We start from the raw sequence: 19,195 nt of genomic DNA, 5'->3' as shown, positions 1-19,195 counted from the left end.
ACCACATTGGAAAGAAGTTTGGCAGTTTTCTAGAAAGTTAAACTTGCCCTTTAGCCCAGAATTCCTCTTGTAGTTATTTTTATCCAAGAGACATGAAAACATATATCTTCAAAAATTAATAATAACTTGTATAAGCATGTTCATAGCAGCTTTTTGTTTGTTGGTTTTTGTTTTTGTTTTTGAGACAGGGTCTCACTCAGGATAAAGTACAGTGGCACAATCACAGATCACTGCATCCTCAACCTCCCAGGCTCAAGCAATTCTCCCACCTCAGTCTCCTAAGTAGCTGGGACTACAGGCGTGCAGCACCATACCCAGCTAATTTTTGTATTTTGGGTAGAGACAGGGTTTCACCATGTTGCCCAGGCTGGTCTCAAACTTCTGGGCTCAAATGATCCGCCTGCCTCGGCCTTATTCATAGCAGTTTGATTCAGTCACCAAGAAGTAAAAATAACCCAAATCTTCCTCATCAGGAGAGTGGATGAGAAATTGTAGACTATGATGATTTAAAGATTCATACTGAAAACCCTAAAACAACCACTAAAAATGGAAAAGAAGGGCATAGCTAAAACGCTAATAGAGGAATACTACTGGAATACTCTTCATGAATAGAAAGGAATTAATTACTGAAATTCACAATGCATGGGTGAATCTCAAAATCATTACGCTGAGTGAAAGAAGCTGAGTCCAAAAGAGTAGATGATAGAGTGGATTAAAACTAAAGTTAAAAAAAAATCATAACAGTGGGCAGGGGGCGGTGGTGGGTGAGAGTGACTGGAAAGGGACAGGAGGGGACACTCCAGTGAGATGGACACATTCTGTATGATAATACAGTGTGGGGTTACATGGAATTGCGATTTGTTAAAACTAGCCAGCTAAGGTTTGTGCACTTACTGTATGTGAATTTTAACAACGACAACAAAGCCTGTAAAAATATAAGGGTGGAGAGGAGGATGGAGAGTGGATAGGGGTATCCAGGTGCTATAAGAATGGCAGGACACTGACACCCTGTAGAGGGTGGTGGCTTCATTAAGTTTTATTGCATTGTGTATTTACTTTGTGGATATTTGAAATGTCCGTGATAAAGAGTTAAACAAACACACACACAAGACACCAGCGATGAGCTGTTGGCCCAGCAGAAGGAGCGGCTCGCGGTCCTGGCCGTGCTTCCGGGTGACAGCGGTAACTCACATGGTCCTCCCAGAAGGGGTGATGCTGGATCCTGAGTAACTCCTCCACCTGGCAGAGGAGGGGGCAGCGGAGAGAGAGAGGGGGCAGGGCCCCGAGGGTGTGGGTACTATTCAATGTAAAGTCCACAGGGCACAGGGAAGCACACTGTGGAGTGCCTTTGCAGCACCCAGTTTGGGAACCCCTCAGTCCAGCACAGGACAGTAGATGTGAGTGAGTGGAGGCCATGCTTCTTCTCTGAACCTGAATCTGCCGTGGGAACTTGGACTCATTCGGTGACTGCCCCACCGTCCTTGCTTTCTCGCGTTCCTTTGTCCCCTCTTCTGTTTTTCTTCCTGTGGCGAGGACCTGGGCAGTCTTTCTTTGACTGCCTTCCCCTGTGTCCTCTTAGACCGGGTTACAGGAGCCTTGGAACAGCCAATATAAAGGGGAGGGGCCGAGACATGACCTGTCACCCAGCCTGGCCCAGCCTGGCCCTGCCTGGCCGATGGGCTTGGCTGGCCTAAAGCTCCCTCGTGGCTCAGAAACATGCCCGGAGTGCTGTTTATAAGCTAAGCACGTTTCATTTACCATCTGGTTCAAGATCAGGGCGGGCATGAAATAAAGGGGAAAAAGCACAGAACCAGCGGCGCAATTTCCCCTCCTTGGCCGGCACCAGCCTTTGGAATCCACAAAACGCGCATCTGACCTTGAACGAACATTCAAGTGAACCAGATGCGCACTTGACCTTTTGGAGCCTCTGCTGAGTCAAATGCGCCCGTGGGAACATCTCCCGTGGCTTCCTGACTTCATGTGAGGGGCACAGGAGAGACGCAGCTAGAAGCAGCCCTGGACTACAGCCGTGATGAATGAATCTGCCTGGGCACAAAGGGAAGAGGCTTCTGTTTACAGAAAAATACTCCCATCACCTAGTAACCAGCAATGTCAGGAAAGGAAATGCAGAAAATGCTGAGAGCAATTTCTGGGCCCGTTCCTGGCTGAGCCGCTGACTCACTGCGACCTTAAGCAATCTCTCTTCTATTCCTGTTCCTCCATATGCCAAATGGAGCTGTCACCTGCCTCACACAGTTCAGATCAGTATTTAGACAATGTTTTGTCATCTTCGGTGATAATTGGGGCAGAGTTAGCTGAGTGGTTTTAGTTACCTTCATTCTGACTGGCTAATGAGCCTTGGCGTTTGGGAGGCACAAGGCCTCCACCAGCCATCAGCTCCTCCTCTCCTGGTACTCGCTGGCGTCCAGATGGTACCAGAGTTCATCTGCCCGAAGAAAGCAATTAATTTCCTCCCTCCGAACAAGAAGGAACAAGCCCAGAGCGCTCTCAGGAGTACTGGTTGCTTCAAAGCCCAGATTCTGTCCTGGTGCTTGTCTTAACACTTGCAGTGTCATTACGCTGCCCAGAAAAATCTCATCCATTTCCTTCTCCTGGAGGGCCAGGTCTACGGAGCAAGTGATGTGTGTTTTAAGATTCTGTCCCCACCATTCAGGCTTGTGTGGCCTGGCCCTACGCACAGGGAAGACACAGCCATCTCCTTCCTGAAAAGTGGATTCTTGAACCTCCTTGATGGTGGAACCACGTCCTTTCTTGCACCAGGATCACTCCCTGTGGACCCAGTTAGTTCTCAGTGCCAAGAGTTATTACTCTGCCCTGATTATCACCAAAGATGACAGTGTGTGTCCCCACTTGGCACTGCGAACATTGGGGATGGGTCCATCTCTGGGCTGGGGCTGTCCCGAGCACTGCAGGGCGCTGAGCAGCATCCCTGGTCTCCACCCACTCCATGCCAAGAGCACCCCCAGTTGTGACAACCACAGATGTCCCCAGACATTTCCCAGTGTCCCCTGGGGGGCAGAAGGACCTCTGTTCAAAATGGATGTGTGATATCTGAGAAGGCATCTGGACAAACAGCCCCCGAGTAAAACAGGCCTGTAGACAGGTTGAGAACGGGAAGATGAAAAAGGAGAGTAGGCAGGACACAAAATCCTGACAATTCAGGCAGGCAAGGAGTCTGAAATAAAAGAACAGGACCCTCTGAAGGCTACCCACGCGCTCCAGAGCAGCAGACTTCCAAGCACACGGAGGGTAACCACTGTCCCCTCTATGCCTAAGCCACTCCTCTCTTTTGGTTTTGTTTTTCTTTTCCCTCTTGTAGCAATGAGCTTTCAAGGACTGGAGCTGGCTCCGAGCTTCTCTGAAATCAAGTATCTTCAGAATTCAAATTCCTTTTTCTTTTCGTAAGAATTGGGCTTCTGTTCCTGTTTTCTTCTCAGGAGCCAAACTCTCCCTCCTTTCTCTAGAAAAGGATCAGAACCAAGCCCTTGACAACTGGCCTGAGAAAGGGCTGTTTGCAGAGTGGAATGGGGATGGGGAAGTGTGGACACCCAGTTGGTCCCTAAGTCACAGGTTCTAATCTTCAGAGGCTTGGAGCAGGCTGCACTGACGGGGCCTCCCCTAAGCCAGGGACCCCCGTCATAACAGAGGAAACACCCATTCCTTCCCTTTTAGAAACTTGACTTCTTTTTTTTCAGGCACAGTCTTCTCTGTCACCCAGGCTAGAGTGCGGTGATGCGATCACAGTTCCCTATAGCCTCGACCTCCCTGGCTCAAGTGACCCTCCCACCTTAGCCAACCGAGTAGCTGGAACTATAAGTGAGCACCAGCATGCCCGGCTAACTTTTAATTCTTGGTAGAGACAGGGGTCTCGCTATGTTGCCCAGAATAACCTCGAACTCCTGGACTGAAGCGATCCTCCCACCTCGGCCTCCCAAAGTGCTGGGATTACAGGTGTGAGCCATTATGCCTGGCCTTGATTTGATTATTAATATAAAAATTGTCCAAACTAAGGTATGGTCTACCTCGTCTCTGATGTGGTCTGCTTTTAACTGCCATCAATACTATACCAAATTCAGGGTGAAGTTTGAATTAAAAAAACCACCAAGGCTTCACTGACATTTTCACCCAGCAAATACTCTTTTGGCAGGCAACCTGATTCCACTGCTTTTAGCAATAACTTCAACACCACAAAACTTGGGTTTCTAGGAAATGGAAATTCTCCTTAGGTTATGGGGTGCCCGGAAGTCCAACACATTGGAGTGAAAGGTAACTGGATTCCAAGCTAGAGGCCGAGCATCAGCCGATGCTGTCCCCCCGGAGAGGACGTGAGAGTGTCACACACACACACGCATATATGTATACACTCCCCACGTATGCATATATACAAATATACATGGACATACACATATACACACATACACACAAAAATACATGTACATACATGTATACATACATAAAAATACACACACAGACACACATACATGCACATACATACGCCACCTGATGCAGGACAATATGAGAAAAATGGCCAAAACCACTCAGAAGACACCTGTCATTTTCTTACTCCAGACATTTTTCTATTACACTGAATGTTGACTCCTCCCACTAGATAAAAACAACAACAATTCTTGTAGTAAAAAGTTGGGGGGGACCTATGTTCACACATCCACACACATGCCTATGGGAGAAAGCCTCAAAGTACATTTTTTCTCTATACTTTACTCCTTGCAAGATTCCATTCTGAAATTGCAACCCTTTTCTGACAACGCCTCTGCACCTTCTGGCTCTCAGCCATGCCCCTGCCATGCTGTCTCTTCCACCTTCTTCTACCCCGCAACTCCTTCCCTGTGCTGACCTCCCCTCACTGTCTCACATCCAGACTGTCTACATCCAGTTCCTTGCATCTTCAACTCCCATTTTCCCAGTAGTTATGATGACTTTTGTGCTCCAACAGCAGAGGTGAGGAGCTGAGACAGACCCCAGCAGAAGCCTAAAATATGTACTCTCTGGTCCTTTACAGAAAAAGGCTGCTGGTCCCCTTCCTGAAGGTTCTAGAGCCTTCCATCTCCCTCCAAGGACCCACCGATCAAGCCTGTAATCTGGCTTCTGCACAGGCTCCATTCTTTCAGCTTACAGACAAGCTCACATCACACCCATTTGAGGAGAACATCCACTGCCACTGAAACCTGCTCGTCATCCTTTATCTTCTCTCGAGATACGGATTCTTTTTTCTTTGTAAGTCCATACTCTTGGGAGGGGGTCTCCATCGTCTTCTCTCTGCGGTTCTCATGTCTGCCCACTGTTCTTGAAGTCCTCACCAGGCAGTTTTCAGGCCTCCTCTGAATTTGGCCTCTCTGCAGCATTTCGTGTCGCTCCTCAAAGCTCCATCCTCCCTCCTTTCTGGGCACTGCTGTCATCTGGTTTCATTTTTCCCCCTAATGGTACCTTCTCAGTCCCCTGCACTGGTCCCTCCTTGTCTACCACCCTCGGCCTCCACCCTTGTGCCCTTCCCCGTCACACTCAATGTGGACGACCTCATGGCACCAGGACTCCCAGCACCACCCAAATCACCTGGCTCCGGCTCCCTTCTCCAGCTGCCTCCCAGACCTCTCTGCCTGGGGGCCCCTCAGGTGCCTCAACAAGTCCAAGGGAAACTCCACCCCCCGCCCCCCCCCCGCCCCGCTAAATTTCTCCTCTTGTGTTTCCTAAGGCAGGGGCTGTTTAAGGCACTGGGCATCTCCCTGGGCCCCGGGGCACGTGTCGCTGGTGACTGAGCCTGCTGTCTCCACCTGATACCATCTCTGCCTCCCCCTTCCTTCCGCTCCTGCTGCTACTATTTGAGTGAGCCCCTGCCTCCCCATCTCCTACCTGGAACCACCGCATCCGCCTCCTAATTGGTCTCCCTGCTTCCAGCCGCGGCCCTCTCCGAGCCAATTTTCTTTCACGTTGGGGTGATTCAAAAGATAACAATGTCTTCTCATTCCCTGGCTGAAAAAACCCTCCCATGAGTTTTCACTGCATAGAGTGCATGTGCTAAACCAAGGGATTAACTACCAAGGTGGGGGTTCCAGACATTTCGATGTCGAAAAGGTCTGCTGTCTGTAGGATCCCTTCTTTAGAGGGTTGGAGCCCACCCTTCACACTCATAAGTCTGGCTGATCAAGACCCTGTCACCTGAAGACCATCTGTAGGCAGGCAGAGAGCCCTGCCCCACAAAGCGCATCCAAAGAAAAGGAACACTTGGTTCCCTTCCTACTCCTGGCCCCGCCTTTGGATCTTACTGGGGAGTCGGCTCCAGCCAGGGGAAAAAGACTTTGCAACCTCCATTATTTATATAAATAAGAACAAATGCCAAGGGGAGTGTCGCGTGGCTGGGAAGGAGGTACGGCCACCCAGAGCAGAGGGAGGAGGCCAGGCTTCAGGTTCAAATCCCAGGCCTGTCACTCGCTTACTTACTGACTGTGGCCGTGGCCTTGGTTTCTTAATCTGAGAAAGGGGCTGGGAGGGGGAAGGGAATGATGTAGTTGATGTGCCCACCCTGAGTGTGGATCCCAGCAGGTGCCTGATCAATGAAATATGACCTAGGCAGGGGCGGGAGGATCCATTGAACCCAGGAGTTCGAGACCAGCCTGGGCAACACAGCGAGGCCCCGTCTCTACAAACAAACAAACAAACAAACAACTGGGGCCGGGGAAGGTGGCTTATGTCTGTAACTTCAGCACTTTGGGAGGGTGAGGCCAGAGGATTGCTTGAGATCAGGAATTTGAGGCTGCAGTAAGCTGACTGCACTACCGTACTCCAGCCTGGGAGACAGAAGACAGAGGATAAACAAACAACAAAACAACCAAAAACAACCAGAAAACCAAAGTAGCCAAACAAAAGAGGGACACAGCCCCAAGGGCAACAGCAGTGGCAGCAGCCGGTGGCCAGACCGAGCCCCAGACTGCGGGCAAAGCTGGCACACGTGGGGGCCGACGGACTCTGAGGAAGCTGTGGCCACATCGCCTCTGCTCTAGACACAACACACCTGCTGAGGCTCAGAAAGGGCGAGCCATGAGCTGAAGGTCACCAAGCAGGAAGAGGCAGGCTGCACTGGGGCTTCGGCTTGGGTTTGGCTAAGTCACTCCTTTAGGAGGAGGAAGCACATGTTTTGATGACTCGGGGGCCTCCGGAGCCGCCGCTTTCCGACCCACGTGGAGCTGCCGCTTCTTTTCCGTATATAAATCACTTCCCCAACCCCATGCCAAAGAGAACTCCAAATAACAACACGAGCTTAGCTTTTGCTTTAGAAGTTTCTAGAATTTAGCTGATGCTATTGGAGCGATCATGAACTGATACGGTCCCTGTGGGGAGTGACTGGATGAGTTCGAGCCGGACTTGGACATTTCTCCAGTCCTCTGTGGTTCCAGTTGAGAAGTAAGTGGCTCTCTCTTCATTCTCAGTAACTGGGAGGAACTTGTAAATAAGCGTGACTTAGAATGACCATTCCCTCTGTCTATCCCAGGAAGCAGTTCCCTGTGCGTTTAAAGCAGTGGGTTTTTCAGAATGTAAAGATCTGGGGGGTCACTCCCTGGCCAGTCGCGCATATTCAATATCTGCTCATCCTTTCCCTCCTCTTCCAGAGACCAAGGTCACCTGTCTGTGCCATTCTGGTGCCTGGCCCCTGCTGGGATCACCCATATCCCCTCCCATGAGCTGTTGCGTCTCGTGCCGCTCCTGTCCTGCCGCTCTTGCTCTTGCTCCCAGGCCACCTTCTCCCTCATGCATCCAGCTACTTGGTTTGAAACTCTCTCCCCTGGCGCCTGCTTTGTGGGGAAAGCCGGGCTTCCTCTGATTCCGGATGAAGTGTTTAAATGAGATGGCCACACAACCCCGAAGGACCCTCTGATTCAAATGGAATTAGAGCCCACGCCTGCCAGACCCCCAGGCCTGAGCACCGGCCCCTGCACTGAGCAGCAGCTTCTGCCTGCATGTCTAAGGTATGCAGAATTGAAGGAGGCAGCGTGGCACACAGTGGTCCAGACTCACAGTGACAAGGTGGTGGCAATGCATGGAGTGCCACCGGAGGCTGGCACTGGTGTCCCCCGCACACAACGCAGGGAGGGTGAGAATGGGGCCGATGCACATGCCAGGGTGGGGATGAACAAGACCCCTCCAGTGGGGCCAGGCAGGCTGGGCAGCACTCTGTCCCTCAAAGTCCACCTACCCATGACAGCCAAGATCAAAGTGACTGCTGCATTAAAGAGGGAGGGAGACAGAGAGACAGCAGCCAGCAGCTCCAAAGGGGACCCCAAGCAAGTGAAGAGCAGTGGGGAAACCATCTCTCCAGTCAGCTTGTCATCTCACACAGGCTTTCCTGACCTCAGCAATGTGGGCACGAGGGGCAGGAGCATGCTCTGGGCTGGGGCTGTCCTGGGCACCGCAGGGTGCTAAGCAGCATCCCTGGTCTCCACCCACTCCATGCCAGGAAACCACCCCCGACGCCTGTTGTGACAGCCACAAATGTCTCCAGACATCGCCCAGTGTCCCCTGGGGGCAGGACCACCCCCGTGGAGAGCCACACGTCTAAGGCCGCACCTTTACTCCACGCAGCGTTTCCAGATTCACCAAACCACTCTCCGTGCTGGCCCCTCAGATTCCTTCCTGTCATGCAGCTGTTCACATCTGGCTTCTTGGCTAGTCAGCCCTTCTTGAGAAAACAAAGTCTGGGTCTGTGTCATCTCAGCAGCCCCCTCGCAGCTCCCTCACCCCAACTCCAGCCCCTACGTAGCACATTGCCTGCAAAGATGCTCAAGATGCTCAAGGCGTATTTTGCAATGAACAAGAGAATGAGCGGCCTGCCTGCTCTGGGCTGCCCACCTGTTCTAGCCACCTTCACCATGTCAGCCTCCAGCTCCCGTCTTCAGCTGAGCACAGGGGCCTGTCCCAGGGTTCTTGGGAGCGGCTTCCTAAGGCATCATGCTTTTGTCTTCTGCTCCTTCTCTTACCAGCCTTTCTTTCTTTCTTTTTTTTTTTTTTTTGAGACGGAGTCTTGCTCTGTTGCCCGGGCTGGAGTGCAGTGGCTGGATCTCAGCTCACTGCAAGCTCCGCCCCCTGGGTTTACACCATTCTCCTGCCTCAGCCTCCGGAGTAGCTGGGACTACAGGCGCCGCCACCTCGCCCGGCTAGTTTTTTGTATTTTTTAGTAGAGACGGGGTTTCACCATGTTAGCCAGGATGGTCTCGATCTCCTGACCTCGTGATCCACCCGTCTCGGCCTCCCAAAGTGCTAGGATTACAGGCTTGAGCCACCGCGCCCGGCCAAGCCTTTCTTTCCCTCTCACGTTTCTCTCCCTTTCTGACCATGAGCAGGGCTGCAGTGCAGCTGCTGATGGTCAAGATGAAGATGGGGAATGTGCCAGTGAAAGTCTGGCATGCGGAGGCCTCACCTCACTCACCCTCTCCTGTCCCACCTTCAAAATCTTTCAGAGCAACCCATGCTGCCAGAGGGTAGAGGAGTGGACCTGGAAATGACAAGTGACAGTTCCTCAGCAGTAGCATCTCCTGCATTCCCAGCCTGGTGACCTGACATGGCAGCAGGCCCACTGGGCACCTGTGCCCACCTGGGGACAGGGTTTTGTCCTGCCTGTGTGGCCCTTCCTGTCCCTGACAGCCATCTCGAGAGACGGCCAGTGAGCACAGGGCAACAGGCAGTGTATGTTCTTTCCACGTCTCCATGACTGATTCGGGCCAGGAGGAGGCTGGTTTTCCAGATCCCACCAACATCACATACGGGACCTTTCCAATCTACCCGCTACCTCCCCTCTGGTCGTGACTTGATTCTGGAATTTAGGAAGCGGAGAAACAACCTAGTTCAAATACAAGAATTTCCACCTAAAACCACAGCACAGAGAGGCCCCTTTAAAAACCACTTAACCCAGCTCTTTCATCAAACAGACGAAGAAACTTACCTAAAGATGTTAAGTGGTTTGCCTAAATTGCAAAGCCTGATATATGGGAAAATACTTCCATGGGAAATAAAAAATGATCGATTAAAAAAATTTTTTAATGAGGCTCTAATTCCTGAAAAATGACTTACTTAAACTGGGGACTGGGCAGAAAATAATATTGTAGAAGGCACAACAGCATTTCTTTGAGAAGATTTATCTTTTGAAGCATATAGTGGTCTTCTACAACTATCCTACAACAGGTTGCAGGACAAATCCTGTATTTTAATCTTTGGGGGAGTCTTTGTGTAAGTCAGACCTTATTCATTTTGATTCCAACAACACTCACAGCCATTGGATCCTAATTATTGCATCTAATAAGGCTGATGGCTAATCAGCTTGCCTTTTTAAGGAAAAAAAACACAAGCTTACTTTTATTTGTTATATAACACAAATGACATTCCATTATAAGTTTCAGCTGCAAAAGAAAGTTGGGAAATTTGTTTAGATACTTTAAATAGTCCTAAGACATTAGCTGAAATGCTGGTAACAAACGTGCAATGAACATTTTCTTGGGGGCATTCAGCAACAAAGTGAATCGCCCTTAAAAAAAAAATCCATACAACGAAAGCGAGTCTCACCACAGGAACCACAGCAGCTGTTTTAGTGACGGGCTGGAGTGTCTGTTCCAGGCGACACTTTTGCGGCTGTTGCTGCATTAGTCAGATTGCATTCGAGATGAATAAGGAAGAATAAAGTCTTCACCAAAAACCTGTCCTGGATAATAGTTCTTCATTTATAGCCCTGGCAGTGGGGGTGGGGGCTGGGGGCAGTGCTGGGAGGAAGGAAAGAAATGTGTCACCTGCTCTGAATGAAGTTCAGGGGTGGTGTTTACCTAAGCAACAAACCCTTGTAAACAACCGCTGTCTCTGGCTTGCCAGTGAGGAGGTGGGGGAGTGAGGCTGTTTTGATCAAAATCCAACCTGTGGCTGCAAAGGGCCCATCAACAGGGCACTTTGTTAGTGGGAACATGAGACCTCCCTTAATAAACATAACACACACCCCACTGAGGGCCACGGGAGGACCCAACTTCTCAGCAGGAACACTGAGCACATGGAACCAGAAGGTGCTGGGTCCAGTTTCCATCCCCAGCCAACCCTATCTGTGAATGTCTCTACATGTGAGCCAGCCAGGGCTCAACTCTTTGCTCTTCTGAAATTCTTAGGCAGCAGAAATGAAGGCATCGTGCTGAAAAGTGCTTCAGAAATTGCGGATTTATCAGTGATGTACGGTAGTAGGTTGGACAAGTAATGATTTTCTGAACACCAGGAATTAGATCAAAAAAGAAATTCCACTTAAGACTAAAATAAGTCTCCAGTTGAGAGCAGTCTAGGACATATTCGAATGGCCAGAAGTTTGTTTCAATGGGGCCTCCGCGTTTATGCAGCATGGGAATCAACATTACAATATTGGTTCTTTCAAGTAGATCCCGAGTGGACCCGTGTCTACCTGTTGTGGCAAATCAAACTCAAATTTAATCAGAGAAAAATATATGCAGATGTTCAATTAAAACCTGGAGTCCGCAGTCTTGGCACTGTTTGCCTGGCCCTCATTGTTTGCTAAGTAACAACGGTTGCCAGGGGCAACGCAGTCCACTCCCGTTTCCAAGAGCCTGTTGCTGGGCAACCGGGAGAATACTTCCCAAACCAAACAATGTCATCCCGGAGCAACCCCCTCTATCTCACATTAACCAGATCTAAAAAAAACCCTCCCAAATATGTAATCTATTATTTTCAGAAGCACTAAGAGAAAGGCAAATAATCTCTTCTCTATAGTAACTGACGGGAAAACAGTTTACCATATTTGTTCTGAAATAACAAAACCCAAGGAGGAACAACTCCCTCTGAGGTAAGAGGGCATCACAGGAGGGATTTCAATCCTTCCTAGTACTGGGAGGAGAAAGTGCTCTTTTCTCCAAGAGGAAAGAATCTATTTATCATCAAACAAACAATGTGGGAGAGTTCGTAGCTGCATAAGTGTTTTCTGGGTGAAGTAAAATGAATCACGGATTAAACTATTTGGAAAAAAGTGTGAAAACAGAGAAGCTGATACTGAATTTAAAAGACTTTTGGAAATATCATGTACGTATGGAACAAGTGCAAAGGGAACCACTGACTCAGCGTCAGAAATGCCTTGTGGGGCTTTGCCGGGAGGGACTTACAGTATCTCTGACGTCACTGCGCTGGCTCTTCCCTCCCTACCCAGGGAGAGGAAGACTTTTCTAAGAGGAAGCCATGCCACATCAGATGCCCCCAGATGGCAGGACACCCAAGGGACACACGTCTCCGGAAAGAGGCACATGGTTGGGCAATCTTGACCCCTGGAGGGGGGAAAAAGGGCTAAACTGAAGCCAGTGCAGTTTTTGTTATGCCTGGAGCAGTTCATGCTGAGCATGGCTTCCCTGAGGCTTTAGGACCAGGAGAGGGTGATGGGGCACCACCACCTTTCAGGGGGGACACAGAGCTCTAAGCAGTGCTCTTGTTTTTGGTGGGCCCAGCCAAAGATCTTAAAACATTTTGATAGAATGAGCAGCGTGTAGCTGCAGCCTCGATGGGTCAACATTTTGGATGATAAAAGCCCACAACGCTGATAGATTTGTGCATGACCAAGCATACCCTTTAAGGAGCTCTCAGTGGAGGTTTGTCCTTTGAGACAGACACAGTCAGTGCACAGAAACTGTTTTTTTAAGATTATCATCCAGGAGTCATTCCTAGAATAAACAGGATGGAATAGACATGTCTCCCTGAGAAGAAAGGAAGACAGATTCTATACTGTTAGAATTTGAATCTCTGTTCCAGGGAGATGAGGAATTGGAAGCCAGACTCTTGGGCAGTTAACCCATGGCTAAGTGGTGATGAGGTGACATCCTTGAATGCTAGTTCTGGAGGTCAAACCACCAGCAGCTGGTGCCAGGGAGGCTTTGCTTAGGGTACATGGCCGGGTTCTGCCTGGATGCTGCATCCCGAGGGAGGTGTTGAGGTGCGGCTGTGAGGACTCCAAACCCCACGTCCAGAAGGATGAGTAACAGAGATCCTAACTGTGTCATTCGTTGATTTCAATAAAATATTTATTGGACCCATGGTATGGGCATGGCATTGACCAGTCATCAAAACACAATTCCCTGCCCTCATGGAGTTTCTGTTCTAGACCATGTGGGAGGATAGGGGCATATGGACAGTAAACAAGGTAAGTGATAAAAATATGTCGTACATCAGATGACACCCTATATCATCTGGTGACAAGTACCAAGGGGGAAAATGAAGCACACAGGAGTGCTGGGATAGGAAGAGGTTGCAATTTTAAAAGGGTTGTCAAATGCTTCCCTGGGCGGGCTCATTAAAGAGATGAGGAAAGTGTGGGACGGAGCTATTCAGATATCCTGGGGAAGAGCGTTCCTAATGGAGGGAAAAGCCAGTACAAAGGCCCCAAGAAGGGACAGTGCCTGGCTTGGAACCAGGCTGAGTGAACCAGAAGGCAAGAAGGAGAAAGGCCCACACAGGCCATCGCAGGGGCTCTGGCTTTTGCTTGGGGTGAATGGAAGCCATCACAAGGTTTGAGCCCAAGAATGGCCTGATTTGACTTGCATTTTAACCAGGCCCCTCTGGCTGCTGGGTTGAGAACAGGGGAAGAAGGAAAAGGGCGGGAGCAGAGAGAGCAATCTAGTGGCTAATGTGATAATCTGGGCAAGGGAGGGGGGCCTGGCTGTGAGCCATGGAGGGGCAAAGTCACAGACTCTAGATAAACATAGGAGGTAGAGTCAGCCAGATTTGCTGACGGGTCAAGGGTACCTCCAAGGTTTTTGGCAACTAAAAGGATGAGGTCAGTAAAATTGCCCAAGAAGCAGGCCTGGAGAGCACTTGGGAGTTGAGTTCTAAAGGTGTAAAGTGTGAGAGGCTCCTAGACACCCAGGTTGAGATGCTGAGAAAGCAGGCAGATTATGTAAGTCTCAGGCTGAGGGGTGAGTTGGAGCCATCAGTGTATACAGAATGCAGGCTGGGGCCATCAGTATATAGAATATATGAGCTGGAGCCATCAGTGTATAGAGATTGCAGGCTGGGGCCATCAGTGTATAGAATATATGAGCTGGAGCCATCAGTGTATACATAACATGGCTGGAGCCATCAGTGTATAGGGGACATGACCTAGAGCCACCAGTGTATAGAGGACGTGGGCTGAAAGCATAGAGAACATGGGATGGAGCCATCAGTGTATAGATGACATGGCTGGAGCCCATGAGCTAGAGCCACCAGTATATACACGATGTAGGCTGGAATCATCAGTGTATAAACGACCTAGTTAAAACCATAAGACTATCTGGGCTTACCAAGGGAAAGTAGAGAAAAGAGGCTTAGGGCTGAGTTCCAGAGCTCTCTGCCATTTAGAGATCCCAAAGAAGCAGGCGCCTGAAAAGAGCAGGCCAAAGAAGTATGAGCAAGTGGTGTCCTAGAACCAAGTGACTCTGGGGTTGAGTGGTGATCACTGGACTCAGCAAAGTGGAGGTCACCAGTGATTGTGAAGAGGAGTTCCAGGGGGAAAGTGTGTGCAAAAGCCACAGAGGTTGGAGCAGGTTCAGGATAGCCCCAAGTGGAGCAGAACTGGAGACAGGAGGACCAGATGGTTCTTTTGAGGAACTTTTGCTAGAAAGACAGGAAGAGGAATGGGGTGGCAGCTGGAAAGGGAAGATTGAGAGAGGGTTTCTGAAAATGAAAGAAATAATAGCAGGAAGGACCTACCAGGAAGGAACTGGGATAGGAGCAAGAAGGGAGACTTGTAAGTGGGTGTTCTTGCATGGATGGGATGGAATGAGATGTGGATGGGGTGGAATGGGATGTGAATAGAATGGGATGGGATATGGATGGGATGGGATGGGATGTAGATGGGATGGAATGGGATGTGCATGGGGTGGGACAGGATGTGGATGGGATGGAATGGGATGTGGATGGGGTGGGATGGGATGTGGATGGGATGGAATGGGATGTGGATGGGATGGGATGTGGATGGGATGGGATGGGATGGGATGTGGATGGGGTGGGATGATATGTGGATGGGATGGGATGTAGATGGGATGGAATGGGATGTGGATGGGATGGGATGTGGATGGGGTGGGATGGGATGTAGATGGGGTGGGATGGGATGTGGATGTGGATGGGATGGGATGTGGATGGGATGGAATGGGATGTGGATGGGGTGGGATGAGATGTGGATGGGACGGAATGTGATGTGGATGGAGTGGGATGGAGTGGGATGGGATGGGATGGGATGGGATGTGGATGGGATGGGATGGGATGTGGATGGGATGGGATGGGATGTCCTGCAGAACACAGGAAGGCTTGGCCAGGGCTAGGTGTGTGGATGTGCATCCACCAGTACAGGAGAGAAGACAGAGTGTCCACCCTGGAAGGTGGACACCAAGTCATAGTCCTTCTGTGGGGACCTGGTCCCCAATCCCATTCTTCACCCATAGAATCCCTGTGTTTATTCCTGGTCAGCCTCAAAAGCTGGCTGCTGGGGACCTCCAGTCTCAGCAAGGTGGAAGGGCTTGAAGCCACAGGATAGGGCCTGGGCATCAAGTATGATGACTTAGGTCCACAGACCTCACATCAGAGCCTCCAGCAGACCCTGGGTTCACAGGCTCATCTGGTCTCCATGGGACCAATACCTGACCCCAGCCCACGGTCCCACCTCAACGCCTGACAGAAGCCCCACTCGTCAGGTTTATGCACCTGATTTGCCTTTTTCACTGCTTTCTTTCTTTTCTAGAGACAGGGTCTTGCTCTGTCACCCAGGCTGGAGTATAGTGGTTGGATCATAGCTCACTGCAGCCTCAAACTCCTGGGCCCTCAGCCCAGTGATCCTCCTGTCTTAACCTCGCATGTAGCTAGGACTACAGGTGCCCACCACCACGCTTGGCTACTTAAAACAACAACAACAACAAAAATTGTACAGGCAAGGTCCCGCTATGTTGACCAGGCTGGTCCTGAACTCTTGGCCTCAAGCAGTCTTCCCACCTCAGCCTCCCAAAGTGTTGGACTACAGGTGTGAGCCCCTGTGCTTGGCCCTCACTGTTTTCCTTATGGTTACTCCATACCTCTTTTCAAATTTGCCAAATGGCTAATCTTTCCACACTTGAGTATTATTAGAAATGTGTTTTAATATACCTATTTTTCTTGCTATGTCAACATACAAACACGCATCCTTAAATAAGAAAGTGTTAGAGTCACATATTAAAAATGCATTTCTTGCTAAGTCATGCTCGAATTAAGCAAGATTGCAAGAAAATTTAATGCAAGACAAATGAGCGAGGCCAGGAATCTTGCTGTGAGAGTTTGGGAAGCAGAGCTCCCTGGCTCCAGACAAGGAATGGACTCAGCCTGATGGGAGGAGGTCTCGCCTCTCTTTGGGAGGGAAAGAACCTGTCGTTACTTTTAAGTCTGTCTTTGAGGCACAGACACATCTCAATCGGCCTGGGACAGAAAATGAAGCCAAGTCAGAGATCCCCTCAGCAAGACCCAGGGGTCTCTGAAGACATGAAAATGAAGCAAAGAAAGACAAAATTAGAAATATTTGTTCCATCTGTCATCTCTTTGCTTGTCTCAAACGTCACCGTCCAACCCAATGAGAACGACAAGAGGACATTCTATTTCTGTCCCCGTGAAAGTTTCAACCCCAAAGCAAAACCTCAGTGTGCGCTGAGAAGATGGAGCAAAAGGGTCTTGTTGTCAAACTCATTGTTAGAATTAAACCCAAAGAGGGAAATATTGGAGGTATTTTAGGTTTTTAAACTAATTAGTCCCAATTAATTATAAGAAGATACACTAAAATCAATTCTGTTTTAGAAAGGCAATTTAATTCAAAAGCTTAAGGGGAAATGTTATTTTTAACATGTAAAAAGGCACCTTAACCTGTAAACTATTTTAAATGGCTTTTCTATTCCATCAGGTTTTAAGAGGGGTTTTCATTTTTCTCAGGAAACATTTTCTCCCGGTGTGGGGTTGGGGACGACTTCAGACAGGGCCTGAGAGCTGCGAGCAACTCACACTGTCCAGGAGGGGCAAGAACAAACCCTCAGCTTTGTCTAGTTCTGTTTTTGGTGTCTCCATTCCCAGCTCCGTATTAAGTCAGTTCCCAAAGCAGAGCAAAAGATAATTTTGGAAAAAAAATGGAATAAAATGTTCTAACTCCGCCCGAGAGATGGAAAGAGAAACAGAGATGAGTCTGATGAAACAGAACTCAAATCACCCCCTTCCTGACCCACCACTTCTCTTCTGATTCAAATGGAGACTTGGACAAATTGCCACCTTTCAGACCTTTCCATGTTCCAATATGCTTTCCATTTGTCCTGGCTTCTAGAAGCCTTGGCAGCCCACGTATCCACCTGGGCGCTGGGTTACCCTGCCCAGTGCTGCTCTTGGAAAGCATGTTTCACTTCTGCATACATTTTAAAAGATAAACATTTGGGCCAGGTGCAGTGGCTCATGTCTGTAATCCCAGCGCTCTGAGAGGCTGAGGTGGGTGAATCGCTTGAGACCAGGAGTTTGAGACTAGTCTCGGTAACAAAGCGAGACCTTGTCTCTAGAAAAACAAAATTAAAAATTATCTGGGTAAGGTGGGTGCGCCTGCAGTCCCAGCTACTCAGGAGGCTGAGGCAGGAGGATTGCTTGAGCTCAGGAGGTAGAGGATGCAGTGAGCAATGATTGCATCACTGCACTCCAGCCTGGGCGACAGAGAGAGATCCTGGCTCTTAAAAAAGAAACACGAAGTCTTCCTTCCAAGGACATAAAAAAGAAAAAAAGGCCCCTCTCTCTTTCGTGCTGCCTACGGAGGTGGCAGCCATCTCCTCCTCAGCATCATGGCCGCCTTCAGACTCCTCATGAAGCCCAAGGTCGTCAAAAAGAGGACCAAGCTGTTCATCCGGCACCAGTCAGAACAATATGTCGAAATTAAGTGTAACTGGAGGAAACCCAGAGGAATTAACAACAGGGTTCGCAGAAGGTTCAAGAGCCAGATTTTTTTTTTTTCTTGAGACGGAGTCTCACTCTGTTGCGCAGGCTGCAGTGCAGTGGCGCGATCTCAGCTCACTGCAACCTCCACCTTCCAGGTTGAAGTAATTCTCCTGCCTCAGCCTCCAGAGTAGCTGCGACTACAGGCACCCACCACCACGCCTGGCTAGTTTTTGTATTTTTATTAGAGACAGGGTTTCACCATGTTGGCCAGGTTGATCTCAAACTCCTGACCTCAGGGGATCCGCCCTCCTCAGCCTCCCAAAGTGCTGGGATTGCAGGCGTGAGGATTGCAGGCGTGAGCCACCGCGCCTGCAAGGGCCAGATCTTCATGCCCAACATTGGTTATGGGAGCAACAAAAAAACAAAGCACATGCTGCCCTGTGGCTTCCAGAAGTCCCTGGTCCCCAATGTCAAGGAGCTGGAAGTGCTGCTGACGTGCAACAAACCTCCCTGTGCTGAGAGCGCTCACAGCGCTTCTTCCGAGAAGCGCAAAGCCGTCATGGAAAGGCCGCCCAGCTGGCCATCAGAGTTACCCACCCCAACGCCAGGCTGCGCAGTGAAGAAAATGAGTAGATAGCTCATGTGCACGTTTTGTGCTTAAAGAAAACCATTAAAACTGCAAAAAAAGATATAAAAACAAAAAAGATAAATATTGGAAATATTTCCATCCAAATGGAATTTCAAAACAATTCAAAGATCAAAAGAAGGAAGGCTGAACGCATGAAAGCCCTCTGAAGCTTACAGAGTGGAACGATGAAGACACAGTTGCATTTCTGTGTTAGTCAAACTCTCTTTTTTACCATGCAAATTTCATGGTTAAGATGAGGTTGAATGCGGATGGCTAATACTAGTAATTTGGGCTAAACGCTCCTCTTCCGGGAGTCTGAGCCATCTGAACTGGCTGTTTACCCGGCTCATACTGATCAGAAGTATCTGAGATGGTGAATGCACCAATAAAAAACCGTCCAGACCCTCCTCTCCAACAAGTGGAAAGTGTGTGTCTCGTCCTCACACAGGAATGACTTTGGACGACCACAGGGCGACTTCTCAGCAGCCCCCAGACAGGCTGGCCCTGGGCAGCAGGAACTCGTTCTGTCCTGGCTGAGGTTCTGGGCCCCATCACTAATGACTGACACCAGCCAAGGTCAGCCCTCAGGAAGATGGAAAGTGAATGAAGGGCAGCTCT

General features: G+C 49.5%; 1 protein-coding gene and 1 long non-coding RNA gene across 10 annotated transcripts in view; one reads left to right on the top strand and one right to left on the bottom strand.

Moving 5' to 3' along the window:
* RFX2 (regulatory factor X2) overlaps positions 1 to 19,195 on the bottom strand; it is a 120,801-nt gene that overhangs the window by 64,390 nt on the left and 37,216 nt on the right. The window contains exon 2 of one of the 9 annotated variants that reach the window (XM_033200180.1): positions 14,331 to 14,409. The exons of 5 other annotated variants lie outside the window; for them this stretch is intronic. The gene's annotated coding sequence lies outside the window, so the exon portion shown is untranslated. Of the gene's footprint in view, positions 1 to 5,889; positions 5,986 to 8,598; positions 8,622 to 10,587; positions 10,710 to 14,330; positions 14,410 to 19,195 lie in introns of those variants that run through there. 3 more of the 9 variants (XM_033200175.1, XM_033200173.1, XM_033200177.1) reach the window with 3 other exon arrangements.
* On the top strand, positions 6,908 to 10,717 carry LOC117076545. The gene is made up of 2 exons (XR_004434404.1): positions 6,908 to 7,437; positions 9,489 to 10,717. It is a non-coding gene; the product is annotated as an uncharacterized LOC117076545 (long non-coding RNA).

Source organism: Trachypithecus francoisi, unplaced genomic scaffold, assembly GCF_009764315.1.
Source record: "Trachypithecus francoisi isolate TF-2019V2 unplaced genomic scaffold, Tfra_2.0 Lachesis_group5, whole genome shotgun sequence".
NCBI classification, from domain to species: Eukaryota; Metazoa; Chordata; class Mammalia; order Primates; family Cercopithecidae; genus Trachypithecus; species Trachypithecus francoisi.
This window is presented reverse-complemented; position numbering and strand designations above follow the sequence as displayed.